The sequence below is a fragment of the Dasypus novemcinctus genome, chromosome 5 (genome assembly GCF_030445035.2).
Source record: "Dasypus novemcinctus isolate mDasNov1 chromosome 5, mDasNov1.1.hap2, whole genome shotgun sequence".
Classification (NCBI taxonomy): domain Eukaryota; kingdom Metazoa; phylum Chordata; class Mammalia; order Cingulata; family Dasypodidae; genus Dasypus; species Dasypus novemcinctus.
In genome coordinates, this window is record NC_080677.1 from 130640408 (window position 1) to 130655685 (window position 15278).

Genomic DNA, 15278 nt, shown 5'->3' on the forward strand with positions numbered 1-15278 from the left:
GATCCCGCCCTGAATTACTTGGTTATCGAAAATAAATTCCCCGCTCAGAGGACCAGCCCAGGCTGGGCCGCCGGATGGCTCCCAGGAGCACAAAATTGCGAGTGCTGGAGGGCATCGTGGGGAGGTGTGCAGCTCCGGGGTGATTATGGCGGAGGAGACTGCGCTCAGCCTGCGAGGCTCGAAAACCCAGTAGCTGCGATCAGGGCCACCACTCTCTAACTGCACCTGACATGGCCACTTCTGTTTTAGGGCCTGGGCCAGGTGATTTGTGTGTGTATGCAACTGTACCTCATGTCTACCTTCGGTGGGAAATGGAAAAACTTCTTCCAACAATAGAAATATAGTTCACTAAATCCCGGTTGGTAGCCACTTAGAGTTTTCTATAATGTGTTTATTACACTTGTAATTATTAATCTATATTAATGGAATGAACAACGGAACGTCACTTAAAATTATTTTGGTGAAGAACTTAGTATGGAAAGTTGTTTATGATATGATGAGAGGAAGCCTTTCCAGAATGATCTTGTATTTATTTTTAAAATGCACATATGTTTAGACAAGTTTGTAAGCAATACATCAACATACTCTAAGTAATTTTCTTTAATGGTGAGACCACAGACCATTTTTCTGCATTTGCTAACTTTTAAAATTCATCCTTTTCTTTCGTGAAAACAAGAATGGTATTTTTAAACGAGGAGAGAAAAAATAAATTGAAAAACTCCTTAGGAGGGGAACCAGAGTAACCGGATTGAAGCAACCTTTGAATAGGGCGCCCCCATGTGGTTACAGCGGTTTATTTCCCTTCAGAATTTCCTCTGCACTGAGTCTTGCTGATAAGGAACCTGCTCCCACGTGGTCCTGACTTGGGCTTGGCTTGCTTGGTCGAACCCGCCGGGATTTTAACACCTTTCCCTTTGCTTTCTCTTCTTTATCATCAGCCTAGGCTGAACGTGCAACAAGGGAGTCATCCCAATGCATTCTTCTTTGTGTGTAAAAATGGAAATTTCTCAGGAGTTGTCATGAGGAAGACCTTACTCATAATATTTCAGGAGGTCATCTCCCTGTGCCTGACTTTCGTTTTCTCACGGATACCAACCACAGCTGTTTTCAGAGCTTTCAGGGTTTGTCCCTTAAATGTGGGGAAAGGAAGCTATGTATTTCCTGATGGACGCCCTGGCCTTTTGGAAAAATCTCTGAAAGGGTAAAGTCAACTCTCTCACCTCATAGACTATAAGAGAATGTTCTGGAACTGCCCCTGAGGTACTTTTCTTAACACCCCCCCCCCCCCCCCCAGTATCCCTTTCAGTGATTTTGATGCCTTGTATGTAAAATGAGGAGAGTGGACTAGATAATTTTGTAGGTTTTCCTGGTTCTGTCTCTCATTTCACCACTAACTTGCTTTGATGTTAGACCTACTCTCAAAATGTCTTGAAGGCTACTGCTTCCTCTCTCACCAAGGCCTGTCCTTAGATCAGTCCACAGGACTGTTTGCTTATTCTCATGACTGCCCATGTTCCTCAGTCCCTTTCATGTTGCCCAGAAGAGCTGCTCCAAGGTTCCTTAGAGAAGGTGATTTCCTACTGAGTTTAAGGGGACAGAGATGCTATGTGCACGCTGATATGGTCCCTCTGGGTCCCAGCACTTCCATGATAGGATGCATTTTATGCTCCATGGAGGATGTGGGCATTGTGGGGCAGGATGCTCCCTGGGCTTGTGATCATCCGTATGTCCCTCAAATTAATTCTTCCCAAGAGAAGGGATCTGATTGGATTGATTCATACTATTCAATACCATTCAATAGGGAATGCTCTCTTTGAGCAGAGTTTAAAGCCAAGTCCTCCAAGGGTGGCCAGAGGAGACCAGAATAACAGTGGCAAAACTGTTATCTTTACGGAGGGAAAACTGCCATGGTTTGCTTTCTTCCAAAGGATGAGAGACCTTTAACCTTCATGGACATCTTTCAATCATGCCACCATCACCTGCTCTGGTCCATTGGATTGGGTACTCCTCTTGGTCAAGGACCGCACCTTGCTAGCAAACTTCCTGGCATACAACTGGCAAGAAAATGCATGTGTGTATGTATATGTGTTAGACATACATATATATATACATATAAAGCTTATATTTTTTTTCTTTTTTTTCCAAACAGGGATGACATTGTAAAGAATTTGAACTGGATCTTGAAGGATGGACAGAATTTTGACAGGCAAAGAGGATTTCATACCAGAGGGTGATTGTTGAGGTGCCAGTAGGGGGATAGCATAGAAAAAATTTGAGGCTAGAAGGTACAAAGCATGTTTGATGAAGACGAGTGGCCCAGTTTGGCTGGGATTTAAAGTAGCAAAGGAAAACAAGCTAAGCCCATTGTTACAAACCTCAAATGCTAAGGCTTTTGAACTATATCCAGGCTAAGGTGCTGCATTTGAGTTAAGCAGTAATAACCCAATTATGGTTCTGATAGGGAGCTTATCTGAAGCAATACGCATGAAGGATTGTGAGGGATAAAAGATTAATCAGGAGACAACTGCAACAATCCAGATATGAGGTGAAAAAGGTCTGACCAAGTGTAACAGGAATGGGAATGAAAAGGAAGGAACATGTTAGAGAGAGAGATAAAGGGTATTCAATAAGAGATGGTAACGAACTGCATGTGGGCTTGCATGCAGAATAATTCCAGTCCAGTGCTGAAGTACTGAGTCTGAATGTAACAGAAATAAAGTGATCAGAAATAAGAGCTAGTTTTTTTTTGGAGTGTGATTTTAAAAATTCACAGTTTGATATGCTAAATCAGATGTGCCAGGACCATTTCTATGTAGAAATGACCTAGCCTAGTGGATTTCTGAATCCCATTCCAGAGCCACTGAATCAAAATTTCGAGGGATGGGTCGGTGTTGTGGGAAATTTTTTGTAAAAGAAGGTATATTATTTAACAAGCCCCTAGTATGGGGTAAAGAAGGTGGATAAGGGTGAGTTCTAATGCACAGTCAAGTTTGGGAAATAATGACTGGCCCAAACTTTCACCAAAGGCAAGAATCCATTTTAAAGCATCCCTGATAGCTGGCCCTCAGGCTTTGCTGGCAAAAAGAGTAAAGATAAACTTCCTTGGATTGATATTTAAGGACTTCCACATCCTTTAACCTCCATTTCCAAATTTATGGTTCATTTTGCCCCCACATATGTCAGTCCATTCTGTTTCATTAGCAGGCATGAGAATTCCCACTCTTGTGCCCTTTTCCACACTCCTCCTCCTTTTCTTGCCCACCTAAAGCCTTCCCATCTTTCCTAGTCCATCACACTACATAGTTCTCTATGTAGTGTGATGCAGTCCCAAAATTTCATGATCATGGTGCCCAATACCATTGCCATTACCCTGACCATCCCTCAAACATTCCTAGAAAAATCTAAGTGTGGGTATCATTGAGCATGCATCTGCAACTTACCCAGAAGGAGTCCAGGAATTCTGGTGAATATATGATACAACATGTCAACCCAGAGAATTGGAGAGACATGAAGAACTTGATTCAGATTATATAGATGTAGGGGCTGCTAACTCATGAGCTTCTGTGGGGGCTTTCTATGCTTGGATAGGATTTAGCACTATGGATGGGGCCTGTTTTTCCAGATGCTTCCTTAGACCTAAGATTTTCCCATGATTCTCTAATGGTTCAGGACCATGCTTTTCAGAGAAGGCTGTGGTCCTTTTCACTGCTTTTTGCCAAATATTTCCAGTTGGCCTCCCTTGAGGAATATGGTTGGATTGCACTTCCTGTTGTGTTGGACCATGTGAAAAGTTCTGGCCAATGAGTTGTGCACAGAAGTGACATGTCATTTCTGGCTGAGCAACTACGGATTTAGAACAGGCAAATATTTCTTTCCTTCTACTATGGTGACTGGCAATATTTGAGAAGGTGGCTGTCCTAGTATCCTGCATCCTGGAGGGAGAAACAATGACTAGAACCTCCAAACAATGCACGGTGAGTAAACTGTGAATAGAAAACAAAATAAGCCACAAGATTTTGGGGGCTGTTTGTACCACAGCTTAACTAGCCTCTCCTGACTGATACAAAGCCTTGTTGAAAGTTGACCAGGCATTAGATCAGGTGTCTTGGAGCTCAAGGTAGTCTCTTCTCAAGCTTGACCTGTCACAGAAGACTTTGTCACACCAAAGGAAAAGAAGGCACTGTCTAAAGACTCCCAAAGACAACATTACCCTACATTGATGTGGGCTATGGGTGGGAGGCTATTGTCTCTTCGTAGATAGCCTAAGCTGTATGTGTCCTGACCTGTGGGTGTGGGACAGTGAAAGGCTGTAGCTCTGCCTTGGTGACTATAGCAATGACTCCAGTCCCGGAGAAACAGTTTAGCAATGCAAACTCTATAAACTTTAAATATTCAAGGAAAATGCAAACCAAATGTGCTAAAAGCTTATCTAGAATGTATGAAGTTCATGTTAAAAGCTTACCCAGGATGTGGAAGATATATGCTATTTCAAACCTACTGAGCACTGAAACAAAGAACAATTTGGCCCTTCCTTTGTATAAAAGGAACTCAAAAATCTTGTTTGGGGCTCAGGTTTGAAACAGAAAGCTCCCGAGTCTGGCTGGCTGGCAATAAAACATTTTCTCCTTCTCAAAATCATTCCTGAGTCCTGGCCTTTCTATATGCAAATAATTGAACCTCTCTCATTTTCTACAACACATCCCTTCTGTGACTACCTCAGGGAAAGTTGCAGAGAGCCTTGGCTCTAAGGAGATACTTCCTTTCCAGCTCTTCTGCTGGGAGCTGGAAGACTTTGCAAGCCTCTGTGATCTGACTGTGGCCCAGTGCCTCACAAATATTTTACACCAACACTCAAGAACAGGGAAAAGTGATCATGTGTCCTGTGGGACTAGATACTGCCTGAAATGGCCAGCAGCAAGCCAGAGGTTTTATAGAATTGTCATACTTTAGTTTAACAATCCATGTAAAGCTATCTCTTTTATATATCCATGTTTCTCTGACTTTTAAAATATTATTTTGATTAATTGACCACAGGCCACATCTTTTGCTCCCATACCCCTCATCACTCTGGTTCTACCTCCTAGAAGAATCCATGCCTCAGTTTGAGAAGCACAGGTCTAGTACATCTCAGGTTGTTACTGCATTTCCACTGTGATATCACCTCAGCCAAGCTGGAGATAAGATTCTTATGTGGCTTTAGAGAGCCATGGCAAGGGAGGCTTACAGCAAGTGTGTAGAGAAGGTGTCAGTACCTTTGCATCCCTGAATTGTCCTCCATGTTTCTTTCTTAGAGCCTTCTGTGTCCTCAGTTATTCTGACATGCTGATATCAAAACCTGCCCAGACTGAGTGTGTTGGTGACTGACAACATGTTAGAGCATGTGGGGGAATAAATTGTGTACCCAGGTTGGAGATGTTCTTGGTCTTGGTCCATATTCTGGTGGGTATGGGCCCTTTCTCAATAATAGCTCTTCAAGATGTTATTTCTGCTAAAGTGTAAAGCTTTTATAAAAAATGATTTATTTTCTATTTCTTTCTCGTCCCAGTCCCCCCCCCCCCCCCCCCCGCATTGTCTGCTCTCTGTCTCTGCTTGCATTCTTGTCAGCAGCACCGAGAATCTGCATCTCTTTTTGTTGCATCATCTCGCTGCGTCAGCACCATTCCTGGGCAGGCTGTGCTTTTTTTGCATGGGGTGGTGCTACACATGGCATGCACTCCTTGTGCATGGGGCTCCCCTATGTGAGGGACACCCCGCATGGCACAGCACTCCTTGCACGCATCAGCGCTGCACATGGGCCAGCTCACCACATGGCTCAGGAGGCCCTGGGTTTGAACCCTGGACCTCCCATATGGTAGGCAGATGCTCTATCAGTTGAGCCAAATCTGCTTCCCTAAAGTATAAAGCTTTAATCCGATTACTGGAGTCTTTTGTAAGTAGAGTGAAAGTCAGACTGAGTTAGAAGCCACAGGGAGCAACCAGAAGCTGGAAGTCAACAGAATCTGGAAGAGAAAGGAGAAGACATTGCCATGAGCCTTGCCGTGTGATGGGAAAGCTAGGGAACCCAAGAGATAGCTGGCCAGCCAGAAGATACAAATCCAGGAGGCAGCAAGCCTTCTAGGCTCTGAAACTGTGAGTCAACCCACAATTGTTAAGCCAACCCATTATATGGTATTTGTTTGAGCGGACTGCCAAATAAAACAGAGCATGACCCCTCCTGGGGCCCCTGAGCCTTCTCTTGGGTCAGAACTTTGAGCCACAGGAATGAAGTTTTGAAAACCAAGGCTGTCTGAACTCCCTCAGCATAGGGAAAGGCTGTGGGCCTGACAGGGCAGGAGGAGGTCACCTTACACCAAAAAAGATGAGGAGTACAGCCTAGGGGATGGAGGTGAGCCTTTAAGGAAATTCCAAATATGGAAAAATCTGAACTTAAATGAAACTAGTATTAGAATTCAGTTTTAGATTTATTTTTAAAATTCACCTGTAAATAACTGAGTTCCTCAGAACTTTTGAAAATAGTATTGTGGTTACGAAAGTTAGATTTCTCATCATCCACATTCAGGAACAGGCATAGAACAAGGTCCACCCCAGCAATCACATTATTAATTATAAGAGAAACACGCTTATTACTCAGTTTCTGACTCATATTTACAAGGGATTTTGAAGTTTTATAAGGCTGACCCTTGAGTCATCAATTTCTGTGGCCTTGTAATGAATAGAACACTGCCTTGTGGCTTTCAAAGATAGGGAAGCCTGTCACATCAAAGACTAGTTAGGCAAAATTAGCAATATTTATAGGGACATTGAGTCCTTTCTAGCTTGGCGAGGGACAAAACCAACTGAACAGAAATTAGTCAACAGGTCTATACTGAGTACCTACTGGATCCTCAGCCCTCTGCTGCTCCTGGAGGGTGTGTAATCAAGGTGTCTTATAAATAAACAGAGAAAACACAGGATTTTTAATATAACAAAGGATTTTCATGTCCCTTATCAGTACTAAGGGATAATTTGGGAAATATAATTTAGACCACAAATAAAGAAAAATCTGGGACAATTTATAGGTTCATCTGGACAAAAGAAAAATATCTAAAACTATAACTGTCTTAAGGAAATGGGGATGCCCGACTATTTATTCAACAAAAAAACTTTTCAGGGTTAAGCACAATGGTGAAAGCTGAGGTCCTTGCCCTCAAATTTATTACCATCTAGGGGGATATGGATATGTAAACAATTAACAATAAGAGGATGGATGTGAAAACAAAATGTAGTAGAGTGAAGAAGGAGTGTTAAGTCCTGCCCATGCATCAGGGAAGGCTTCTGAAAGCACGTACCGTGAGCTGAACCATGGATAATCAATAGGAGATTGCTAAGCAGACAAGAAGGGCACAGAACATTCCAGACAGGAAACAGAATGTCTGAAGCATGAGGGAATGATACACCCCAGAAACAATGGCAAAATGTTCACTGTGGTTAAAATGGTGGGTGAAGAGTAGCATGGTGTTAGTGATGAAGGATAAGATTGAGGGCAGACCATAAATGGTCCTATATACCATGTTAATAATTTGAATGCTATGAACTAAGTCAAGAGCTGTCAAATAATTGTAACTGTAAAACCCTTTCTTCAAATAAAAGCTTTAAAAGTACAATAAATGAAATAGACCGGTGAGAAACTGCTCTTCGGGTTCAATCACTTGACCTCTTCCACATTTCCACTGGTTGTCTCAGAAGAGTTTCCACAGAATATACTTCAAAGTCCATTGGTTTAGGGATTTAGCTAGAGGATTCCGAGCAGGGAGTACAAAATAAAATAGATGTTCTTGAGGCCATATGAACTATTGCTTTAAAGGGAAGGCTACTAACATCTGAAGGTAAGCACAAAAATCCAGGTGGGGCTCAGTGAGGGGACAAGTATTGGAGCTCACAGCTTCCGAGAAGAGAGGCCCTGATACACATGCCTGAACTGTTGTAGGGCCATACCAGCTACAAAACTACTGAGTCCAATTTAGAATCAAATTATTCCTAGATTAATCTGTTGTGATCTACTTCTACTCTGCCTGCTCGAAGGAAAAGTATATCCTCTCTGAAAGAAGGTAACATATGGCAGAGCCTCAAATGATCTCCACAGTTTTTCAAATATAGTGTCTGTCATTGTCAAAAACAGCCAAGCATGTAGAAAGATAAAATGGACTTAAAATCAAGAGAAAAATAGATCATAGATAAAAATATACCAGAAAGCCAGTTAGGGAAGTTACCAAGACATGGACTTTAAATGAAGTATGGCTGAAAAGTTAAAATGTGATTAATAAAGGACAGGATGGATAGTTTCAATTAAAAATCAAATACAATAAAAAAGAATAAAATGGTAATTCTCTATTTTAAATAAATTAGACTGTAGGTGGATTTAATAGCAGAATGAACACAACTGCACCTTGAATTAGTAAACTAGAAGAAAGCTAGAAAGAAAATATCCAGACTGATGCTCAGAGAGACAAAAGAATGGGAAATATAGATAATCCAAAAGAGGACATGTGACATGATGAAGTGGTCTAACTTATGTGTAACTGGAATCCCAAGAAGAGAGGAGAGAGAACAAGGAACAATGTTTAAAGAGATAATGACCAATAATTTTTCAAAACTAATGAAACAAAACAAACCACAGATGCATGAAGACTTTCAAATCCAATCAGAATCAATAAAAATAAAGCTATATAAATATGGGTGGTGAATACTAAGTTCATGGAAAGGAGGACTAAATATAGTAACTATATCAGTTCTGCACCTACTTTTATCTATAGATACAAAGTAATTCTGACAAACATCACATAATTTTTTTGTGGGTACTGATACACAGTTGAGCAAATATGCCCAACAAGAAGACATGTTCAAGTCCTAACCCCTGGTCCTGTGGGTATGAACGCATTTGTAAATAGAATCTTTAAAGATCCTGTTAAGATGAGGCTTAATAAAAACAAGGTGGGCCTTAGTCCAATAGGACTGGCATTCTTCTAAGGACAGGAAATTTGAACATAGAAATAGAAGCCAGAGGAGGAGACAAATCATCATGGGACAGAGGCAGAGAGTGAGTCACCACCAGGACACTCCAGACTGGAGAACACATGACCTGCTGATCCCTTGATTTTGGACTTTCAGCCTCCAAAACTATAAGACAATAGATTCCTGTCATTTAAGCCAACTAGTCTATGGTATTTGTCATAGAAGCTCTGGCAAACTAAGACTTGCACCAATTCTAAAATTTTTATGGACACTCAAAAGGCCAGAACAGCAATACAATCTTGAAAAAGGAGAAAGAAGTTGGAGTAATTACAGTAACAGATATACTATGTATAGTAATTAAGACAGTGTGCTATTGGTGCAAGGATAATATATAAAAAATCATTAAGTCAAGCAGACAAGAAAATGAGCAGAAATACTGAAGACACGATTAATAGTAGTAATATGCCAAGTGGTTATACATATATAGAAATCTTACAGAAATCTATACTCAACAAACAGTAAATACACATATTGAAGCTTCATAGAATCATTTATAAAAATGGATTACATACTAGCCCACAAAGGAACTCTCAAAAAATTCCAAAGAATCATTATCATCTAGACTTTGTTCTCCAACCATAAAACTTTACTGTATTACAAATTAACTTTTTCTTTTTTTAGTTTTGGAGGTACTGGGGATTGAACCAGGACTCAACCACTGAGGTACACCACTCCCACAAATTAACTTTTATATGAAGTATAATATAACATCCTTTGAGTTAAAATATCATGAGCAGCATTAGTCACAATTGCCAAAAGTTGGCAGCACTCCAGCGTCCATAAACTGATGAATGGCTAGACAGAGTATGGTATACATAGCAATGGAATATTATTGGGCCATAAAAAGGAATGAAGTTCTGAAACATGCTACTACATCATGTTGAGTGAAATAAGCCAGACACAAAAGGACGTGATTTCATTTATATGAAATACTAGAATATGCAAAAACATAGAGACAGAAAGTAGTTTACTAGTGTCTAGGGGAAGGAGGTGGGGAATGGGGAGTTAATGCTTAATGGATATAGAATTTCTGTCTGGGATGACAGAAAAGTTTTGGTAATGAATGGTGGTGATGGTAGCACAACATTGTGAATGTAATTAATGTCATTGAGTTGTGTATTTTGAAAAGTGGTTAAAATGGGAAATTTTATGTTGTATATATTTTACTACAATAAAAATCATGATGGAAGTTAAATAATTAGAAGTGCATGATAATGAAAATACTATATGTCAAAATTCATAAGACAGAAAAAGCTGTCTTTAGAGGAAGATTTAGCACTTCAATTTATCAGGAAATGAGAAAGTGAAAAACAAACAAACAGGGCGGTGAACTTGGCCCAGTGATTAGGGCGTCCGTCTACCTCATGGGAGGTCCGCGGTTCAAACCCTGGGCCTCCTTGACCCGTGTGGAGCTGGCCCATGCACAGTGCTGATGCGCGCAAGGAGTGCCCTGCCACGCAGGGGTGTCCCCCGCGTAGGGGAGCCCCACGCGCAAGGAGTGCGCCCCGTAAGGAGAGCCACCCACCATGAAAAAAAGTGCAGCCTGCCCAGGAATGGCACCGCACACACGGAGAGCTGACACAAGGTGACGCAACAAAAAGAAACACAGATTCCCATGCTGCTGACAACAAAAGAAGTGGACAAAGAACACGACGCAGCAAATAGACACAGAGAACAGACAACTGGGGGGAGGGGGGATAAATAAATAAATCTTTAAAAAAACCCAAAAAACCAAACAGACCCACACCTATATGGGCACTTGATTTATGACAAAATTGGTGCTATGAGGAGTGGGGGAAAATTTTTTTAAAAATAAATAATGCTGGGTTAATTGAATAACCATATGGAGGGAAAAAAAATCTAGACTCTCACTCCATATAATTCCTGGTAGACCGTAGCTCTGACTGTGAAAGGTAAAACAGGTTTCTGGAGGAAAACATAGACGAACATCTTTGTTAATTGGTGAAAATAAAAATATTGATAAATCAGACCATTATAATTAAGAATTTTGTTCATCACAGAACATCATTAAGAGAGCAAAAAGTTCAAGAGGAAGATATTTGAAATGCATATAATTAACAAAGACATATTCAAATATAGAAGTAATGCTACAAACCAACAAGATAGACAGACTACCTATCTGTGGGATTGGAACAGGCAATTCCCATAAAAAGATGTACAAAACATGGGACTGTATAACACAGGAAATCCTGTGGTGGAAGATGGACTGTGGTTAAATATGGACAAATATGACAACATTCTCTGATGAACTATAACAAATGCATTGCACTCATAGAGGGTGATAATAATCAGATGGGTTAGGGGAAAATAAACCAAATGTAAGATATGGACTATATAGTAAGATTTTACAAGGCTCTATTGTAGTTTGCAACAAATGTTCACAACAATGCAAAGTGTTGGTGGTGGGGTGATGTATGGGAGCCCTGTGTGATGATATGCATGCTTGTTTTGTAAATTCACAACTTTGACCATATACTTGTTTTTATGCATGTTCATGTATGAATTATATACTTCAATAAAATTTTATTTAAAAAAAATAACAAGTAACATTTATTGACTCCTTCTTATATATCAAGAAATACTGTTAGCACATTCCTTAGATTAATTAAATTTACTACTCACCAGAACCTGATAAAATAGATATTATCTTCATTTTCTTTTTTTCTTTTTTGTTACCTTTATTTTAGAAATGAGGAAAAGAATATCTAAAATATTGTCTACAGAAAGAAGATGAAAGAACACAGAGGAAAGACTCTATCTTTTGGGGATTGAATCATGTCCCCCACAAAAGGCCTGGTTAGATTCCAACTCCTGGTCCTGTGGGAGTGGACCTCTTGTAAACAGGACATTTGAAGATGTTATTAGTTAAGGTGTGCCCACACTGCATGAGGGTGGGCATTAATCCAAAATGACTGAAGTCCTTACAGGGAAAGAATTTAGACACAGGTAGAGAAGCCATGGGAGCAGACAGAAGCTAGAAATCAATGGACGCTGAAAGAGAAAGTCAAGATGCCACCATGTACATTGCCACATGACAGAAAAGCCAAAGGATCCCAAAGATTATCTGCCAGCTGGAAGATACTAACCTGAGGAGGAAGCAAACCTTCTAACCTCTAATACCGTGGGCCGATAAATTCCTTTTGTTAAGTCAATCCACTGTGTGGTATTTGTTTTAACATGTAGGAAACTAAACACTATCCCATTGTCTATTGATTTATTCTTTTACCAGTATTATATTGTTTAATAAGTCCTTAAGTATAATAGTATAAATTCTCCAAATTTGCATATCTTCTTTGAGATTTTCTTTGCTATTCTGGGAAAAATTTAGTATCAACAACAATTTCCGCAGATATACCTTCAGGATTTTTATTGGTATTGCATTGAATTCATGGATTAATTATAGAGAATTGATATATGTAAATTATTGAGATTTCAGTGCCAAGAGCAAGGTTATCCTTCATTCTATTTATGTTTTCTTTTCAATTTCTCTCATTGTTTTGTTGCTCACTGTGTAAAATCTTACACACTTTGATGTGTTTATTTCTAACTATTGGATGTCTTCTGATTCTCTTGTACTTTTAAAAAATCAAATTTTCTTATTATTTGCTACTGTCCTATTGAAACAGTGGCATGGTATCCAGCAAGCATACTAAATTTATTTATTAGATTATCGATTCTAATAATCTATGTAAAGTTTCTTTTGGATTGTCCACATGCACAATTACATCATTTACAAATATCTACAGTTTTCTTTTGAAATCCTTATACCTTTTCATTCTTCTTTTGTTTTATAACACTGGCAATGGCTTCTAAGACAATGTTTAATAAAAGTTGTGATAGCAGACTTTCAAGTCTCATTCTTTATATCTGGGGGATAATCTTTCTATATTTCACCCACAAGTATGATGTTTAATGTAGAATTTTTGTAGATACCTTTTAGCTAATTTAGGAAGTTTCCTTTTGTTCTTAGTTTGCAAAGAGTTTTGACCATGAATGGGTATATTTTGTCAAATGAATTTTCAGTGCTACTGAGATAGTTATATAGGCTTTCTTGTTTAATCTGTTAATGTGATGAATTATACTGATTTTCTAGTGTTTAACCAATCTTTTATTCCTTCAGTAGTCAATTTGGTCATACCTTATTATCTTTTTTGTATTTCACTGGTTTCAGTGGGCTAATATTTTGCCTAGGATAGTTACATCAATAGTTATGAGATACATTGGATTGAATTTTTTTATACTTACGATATTCTTGTAAACCTTGGCTATCACTCGCCTCATTAAAAGACTAAGAGGGACTCTTTTCTATTCTATTTTCTGGAATAGTTTATGTAAGATTGATATATTTCTTCCTTAAAGTTTTGGAAGAACTCAATATTGACATTATCTGAGCATGCAGTTTCATTCAATAAAGGAATTTTAATTACAGATTCAGTTTAAAAATAGAAATAGGGCCCATGTGGTGAGCTGAGAGCTCATGTGGTGAGCCAAGCGCTCACATGGTGAGCCAAGTGCCCACGTGAGTGCCTGCATGGTGAGCTGAGTGCCTGCATAAGTGCCTTTGTGGTGAACCAGTGCCCACTCAGTGAGCCAGTGCCCACGTTGTGAGCCAGTGCCTGCGCAAGTGAGTTACGCAGCAGGATGATGTCGCAACAAAAGAGAGATGAAGGGGAGAGTCAAGGCGAAGCGCAGAGACCAGGAAATTCGGTGGAGCAGTTGACAGGGAACTTCTCTCCATATCAGAGGTCCTCAGGGTCAAATCCTGGTGGATCCTAGAGGAGAAAGATGAGAAGAGAAGACAAAAAGAGAAATAGATACAGAAGATCACACAGCGAATGGACACAGGCAGTAAAAACAGCTGGGTGGGGGAGGGGGAGGGGGAGAAAAATAAAGTGCATTTCTAAAAAAAAATAGAAATAGGATTAGTTCAATTTTTCTATTTCTGTCATTTTTATTATCTTTTTAAAAAGATACATAGATTACACAAAATGTTACATTAAAAAATATAAGAGGTTCCCATACAATCCCACTCCCCACCCCACCCCCACTCCTCCCACATCCACAACCTCTTTCATCAGTGTGGCATTTGATGAATACATTCATTGCATTTGATGAATACATTTTGGAACTCTGCTGCATGGCATGGATTATAGTTTACATTGTAGTTTACACTCTCTCCCAGTCCATTCAGTGGGTTTTGACAGGATATACAATGTCCTGCATCTGTCCCTGCAACATTATTCAGAACAACTCCAAATCCCCAAAATACCCCCACATCACATCTCTTCTTTCCTTTCCCTTCCCTCAGCAACTCCCGTGGCCACTGTCTGCACATCAATGATACCGTTTCTTCCATTGTTAGAGTCACAGTAATTCTATAATAGAATACCAGTAAATCCACTCTAATCCATATTTTATTCCTCCATTCTGAGGTCCCTGGGATGGCGATGTCCATTCCACCTCTAAGTTGAGAGGGGACTTAGATCCCACATGGCTGATGGATGGGCTTATCCTGCTTGCAGTTAGACTCTCTCAGTTCCCTGGTGTGGTGGTTAACCATCCTCACCTCCCTGTTAGCTGACCCAGGTAAATCCAATGAACCAGAGAGTAGGTGTTGCAACTCTGCTGAGGCTCAGGGCCCAGCTGGCACATGAACAGCCCAGAGATTCAAGTTTCCTGAGCATACACCAATCCCAGCATTTTCTTGTTTTGCTTTTCTAGGTGTTTTTACAACGTCACTAGCATAAAGTTCATCATGTTATCTTATTTTCTTTTTGTAATATTTGTAGGAATGGGAATGATACCCCATTTTTCATTCTTTCACTTCTTTTGATCAGTTTTTTTTCCAGAAATGTGATGGTTAGGCTAATGTGTCAACTTGCCCAGGTATTGGTGCCCAGTTGTTTGGTCAAGTAAGCCTTGGGCTAATTGTATGGCAAGTACTTTTCATGGACCTAAATCATCACTGAGTTGATTGCATCAATGGCTGGTTACATCTACAATCAACTGAGATTGCCTTCAGCAATGAGTGATGTCTCATCAGTCAGTTGAATGATTTAAAAGGAGAAGTGATTTCAGCACTCAGAGAGAGAATTCCCATCTCTACTTCAGATAGCCAGGGTCTCCTGGGAAACTCAGTGAGGACCGTCACAGGAGTTCCTGGCTTGCAGCCTGCCCTATGGAATTTGGACCCTTGCATCCCCATG

General features: G+C 40.0%; 1 long non-coding RNA gene across 1 annotated transcript in view; it reads right to left on the bottom strand.

The window, feature by feature from the left end:
- Positions 1–9524: 9524 nt before the first annotated feature.
- LOC131278550 (uncharacterized) overlaps positions 9525–15278 on the bottom strand; it is a 202091-nt gene continuing 196337 nt past the window's right edge. Inside the window, exon 3 of the long non-coding RNA XR_009185915.2 lies at positions 9525–13844. This is a non-coding gene — a long non-coding RNA (uncharacterized lncRNA). The remainder of the gene's footprint in view (positions 13845–15278) is intronic.